The following is a 5,352-nucleotide window of genomic DNA, read 5'->3' on the forward strand; positions in this document are numbered from 1 at the left end:
AGAATGATGGCGGCATTCAAGAGAATCCGGAAGGTCTAAACCTTGTCTGTGGTATTCCGAGTAGGATTCAATGATTGAATGACTGTGACGAGCTCCTAACTCGCGATTGCAGGGCGTTAGTGACAGACGCAAAAGGATAGTAAATCCTATTCCAGCATGATCGAGAACCGACAGATGAATAGCCGTGCCATGACAGGGTGCGTGAGCATATTATTCACTGAGAGGATAAGATGAAGCCATTGACAAGGGTGATGCCTCCAGACGATTAGCCGTGCCGTGACAGGGCATTGGATCATTTTCCTGAGAGATGACCGAAAGTAGCCATTGACAGTGGTGATGTATCACATAAAGCCAGCCATGGAAAGGAGTAAGACTGATTGGAAGAAGATAGCAGGAAAGCAGAGGTTCAGAGGAACGAAAGCATCTCCATTCGCTTATCTGAAACTCTCACCAATGAATTACATAAGTATTTCTATCCCTATTCTCCTAATTATCATTCGAAAACACCATTATCACTTTATATCTGCCTGATTGAGATTTACAAGGTGACCATAGCTTGCTTCATACCAACAATCTCCGTGGGATTCGACCCTTACTCACGTAAGGTATTACTTGGACGACCCAGTGCACTTGCTGGTTAGTTGTATCGAAGTTGTGACAAATTATGAATGTGTAATCACGATTACGCGTACCAAGTTGTTCACATGCCAGGAATAGTTCGAGCCTGGACATCACAATTTCGTGCACCAAGTTTTTGGCGCCGTTGCCGGGGATTGTTTGAGTTTGGACAACTAACGGTTCATCTTGTTGCTCAGATTAGGTAATTTTCTTTTTGTTTTCTTTTCAAAAATTTTTCAAAAATTATTTCAAAATTTTCTCATCTGTTTTCGAAAATAATATAAAAATGTTTTCAAAAATTTTTATTCAAAATTTTTAAGAATGAATTCTAGTGTTTCATGAAGCATGTAAAGCCTGGCTGGCTATAAAGCCATGTCTAAATTTATTTGGACTGAGGCTTGCAATTTGTTATCAAGAGCAATATACTCTCGTGTTAAATGCTGAAGCTTGGCTGGCTAGTGAGCCATGTCTAATTCCTGGACTGAAGCTTTAGACTAAGAATGCTAGATTCCTGGAATTCATATTAAAAATTTTGGAATCCTTATTTAAGTTTTTCAATTAATTTTCGAAAAATACAAAAAAAAAATTTAGAAAATCATAAAAAGTGAAAATATTTTTGTTGTTTGAGTCTTGAGTCATGTTATAAGTTTGGTGTCAATTGCATATGCATCTTGCATTTTTTTTCGAAAATATCATGCATTCATAGTGTTCTTCATGATCTTCAAGTTGTTCTTGGTAAGTCTTCTTGTTTGATCTTGATGATTTTTTGTTTTGTGTCTTTTCATGTTTATCATATGCATTCTTGAATTCTTAGTGCGTAAGCATTAAAGAATTCTAAGTTTGGTGTCTTGCATGTTTTCTTTGCATTAAAAATTTTTCAAAAATGTGTTCTTGATGTTCATCATGATCTTCAAAGTGTTCTTGGTGTTCATCTTGACATTCATAGCATTCTTGCATGCATCACATGTTTTGATCTAAAAATTTCATGCATTGCATAATTTTCATATTTTTCATAAAAAATTTCAAAAATAAAAAAAATATCTTTCCCTTTTTCTCTCATCAAATTCGAAAATTGAGTTGACTTTTTCAAAAATTTTAAAAAAATCAAAGTTGTTTCTTATGAGTCAAATCAAATTTTCAATTTGAAAATCTTATCTTTTTCAAAATCTTTTTCAAAAATCAAATCTTTTTCAAAATTCTTAGTTATTTTCGAAAATTCCAAAAATATTTTTCAAAAATCTTTTTCTTATTTTTGTATTAAATTTTCGAAAATAACATAAACAATTAATCTTTTGATTAAAAAATTTCAAGTTTGTTACTTACTTGTTAAGAAAGATTCAAACTTTAAGCTCTAGAATCATATCTTGTGATTTCTTGTGAATCAAGTCATTAATTGTGATTTTAAAAATCAAATCTTTTTCAAAACTAATTTCAATCATATCTTTTCAAAAATATCTTCTTATCTTATATTTTTCAAAAATTTGATTTCAAAATATCTTCTCTAACTTCCTAACTTCCTATCCTTTCAAAATTTGTTTCAACTAACTAACTAACTTTTTGTTTGTTTCTTATCTTTTTCAAAACCACCTAACTAACTCTCTCTCTCTCATTTTCGAAAATATCTTCCCCCTTTTTCAAAATTTATTTTTAATTTATTAATTATTTTAATTTTTAAATCTTAATTTTCAAAAATTACTAACATTTTTTCAAAAATCACTAACTCCTTTTCAAAAATAATTTTCGAAAATTCCCTCCTTCTCCCTCATCTTATTCTATTTATTCATTCATTAACTAACATCTCTTCCTCACATCATCACCAAATTTGAACCCCCTCTTCTATCTGTGTTCGAATTTCTTCTTCTTTTCTTGTTCTCTTCTCTTTCTTATGAGCAGGGACAGAGAAAAAGGCGTTCTTGTTGAAGCTGATCCAGAACCTGAAAGGACTCTGAAGAGAAAATTAAGAGAAGCTAAATTACAACAATCTAGAGACAACTTGATTGAAAATTTCGAACAAGTAAAGGAAATGGCAGCCGAACCCAACAACAATGCAAGGAGAATGCTTGGTGACTTTACTGCACCTAATTCCAATTTACATGGAAGAAGCATCTCCATTCCTGCCATTGGAGTAAACAACTTTGAGCTGAAACCTCAATTAGTTTCTCTGATGCAGCAGAACTGCAAGTTTCATGGACTTCCATCTGAAGATCCTTTTCAGTTCTTAACTGAATTCTTGCAGATATGTGATACTGTTAAGACTAATGGAGTAGATCCTGAAGTCTACAGGCTCATGCTTTTTCCTTTTGCTGTAAGAGACAGAGCTAGATTATGGTTGGATTCTCAACCCAAAAACAGCCTGAACTCTTGGGATAAGCTGGTCACGGCTTTCTTAGCCAAGTACTTTCCTCCTCAAAAGCTGAGCAAGGTTAGAGCTGATGTTCAAACCTTCAAACAGAAGGAAGGTGAATCCCTCTATGAAGCTTGGGAAAGATACAAACAGTTGACCAAAAAGTGTCCTTCTGACATGCTTTCAGAATGGACCATCCTGGATATATTCTATGATGGTTTATCTGAGTTATCAAAGATGTCATTGGATACCTCTGCAGGTGGATCCATTCACCTAAAGAAAACACCTGCAGAAGCTCAAGAACTCATTGACATGGTTGCTAATAACCAGTTCATGTACACTTCTGAGAGGAATCCTGTGAGTAATGGGATGCCTATGAAGAAGGGAGTTCTTGAAGTTGATACTCTGAATGCCATATTGGCTCAGAATAAAATATTGACTCAGCAAGTCAATATGATTTCTCAGAGTCTGAATGGAATGCAAGCTGCATCCAACAGTACTCAAGAGGCTTCTTATGAAGAAGAAGCTTATGATCATGAGAACCCTGCAATAGCAGAGGCGAATTACTTAGGTGAACCTTATGGAGACACCTATAACTCAACATGGAGAAATCATCCAAATTTGTCATGGAAGGATCAAAAGCCCCAACAAGGCTTTAATAATGGTGGAAGAAACAGGTTTAGCAACAGCAAGCCTTTTCCATCACCAACTCAGCAACAGACAGAGAACTCTGAACAAAATGCTTCTAATTTAGCAAATCTAGTCTCTGATCTATCTAAAGCCACTGTAAGTTTCATGAATGAAACAAGGTCTTCCATTAGAAATCTGGAAGCACAAGTGGGCCAGCTGAGTAAAAGGATCACTGAAATCCCTCCTAGTACTCTCCCAAGCAATACAGAAGAGAATCCAAAAGGAGAGTGCAAGGCCATTGACATAAGCGCCATGGCCGAACCTGTGAGGAGAGGAGAGGACGTGAATCCCAAGGAGGAAGACCTCCTAGGACGTCCAGTGGTCAATAAGGAGCTTCCCTCTGAGGAACCAAAGGACTCTGAGGCTCATCTAGAGACCATAGAGATTCCATTGAACCTCCTTATGCCCTTCATGAGCTCTGATGAGTATTCCTCTTCTGAAGAGAATGAGGATGTCACTAAAGAGCAAACTGCCAAGTTTCTTGGTGCAATCATGAAGCTGAATGCCAAATTATTTGGCATCGATACTTGGGAAGTTGAACCTCCCTTGTTCATCAATGAACTAAGTGATCTGGATCAACTGATATTACCTCAGAAGAGACAGGATCCTGGAAAGTTCATAATACCCTGTACCATAGGCACCATGATCTTTAAGGCTCTGTGTGACCTTGGTTCAGGAATAAACCTCATGCCCCTCTCTGTAATAGAGAAACTGGGAATCTATGGGGTGCAAGCTGCTAAAATCTCACTAGAGATGGCAGACAGCTCAAGAAAACAGGCTTATGGACAAGTAGAAGATGTATTAGTAAAGGTTGAGGGCCTTTACATACCTACTGATTTCATAGTCCTGGATACTGGAAAGGAAGAGGATGAATCCATCTTCCTAGGAAGACCTTTCCTGGCCACAGCAAGAGCTGTGATTGATGTTGACAGAGGTGAAATAGTCCTTCAATGGAATGAGAACTCCCTTGTGTTTAAAACTCAAGGATCTCCCTCTGCAACCATGGAGAGGAAGCAGAAAAAGCTTCTCTCAAAGCAGAGTCAACCAGAGCCCCCACAGTCAAACTCTAAGTTTGGTGTTGGGAGGCCACAACCAAACTCTAAGTTTGGTGTTGAACTCCCATATCCAAACTCTAAGTTTGGTGTTGGAGAGTCTCAACAAAGCTCTGCACATCTGTGAGGCTCCATGAGAGCCCACTGTCAAGCTATTGACATTAAAGAAGCGCTTGTTGGGAGGCAACCCAATGCTTATCTAACTTTTATTTTCATTGTTTTTCATGTTTTCTTAGGTTCATGATCATGTGGAGTCACAAAATAAATATAAAAATTGAAAACGGAATCAAAAACAGCAAAAGAAAAATCACACCCTGGAGGAGCATCTGTCTGGCGTTCAGCGCCAGAACAGAGCATGGTGCTGGCGCTGAACGCCCAAAATGAGCAACTTCTGGGCGCTGAACGCCAGAACAGGCATGGTTCTGGCGTTCAACGCCAGAAATAGCACACAAATGGGCGTTGAACGCCCAAAATGGCCACCAACCTGGCGCTGAACGCCCAGAGTTGGGTACAAAGGCATTTTTACATGCTTAATGGGTGCAGGGATGTAATTCCTTGAACACCTCAGGATCTTTGGACCCCACAGGATCCCCACCTACCTCCACTCACTTCTTCTCACCACTCTCTTTCACACAACCCCATAAACAC

At 37.8% G+C, this 5,352-nt stretch overlaps 1 non-coding gene across 1 annotated transcript; it reads right to left on the reverse strand.

Moving 5' to 3' along the window:
- Positions 1–3,037: 3,037 nt before the first annotated feature.
- LOC148568115 (small nucleolar RNA R71) lies at positions 3,038–3,146 on the reverse strand. The gene has a single exon (XR_015881577.1). It is a non-coding gene; the product is annotated as a small nucleolar RNA R71 (small nucleolar RNA).
- Between the last annotated feature and the right edge of the window lie 2,206 nt (positions 3,147–5,352).

This window comes from Arachis ipaensis, chromosome B4 (genome assembly GCF_059453495.1).
Source record: "Arachis ipaensis isolate K30076 ecotype BB chromosome B4, ASM5945349v1, whole genome shotgun sequence".
Taxonomy (NCBI): Eukaryota; Viridiplantae; Streptophyta; class Magnoliopsida; order Fabales; family Fabaceae; genus Arachis; species Arachis ipaensis.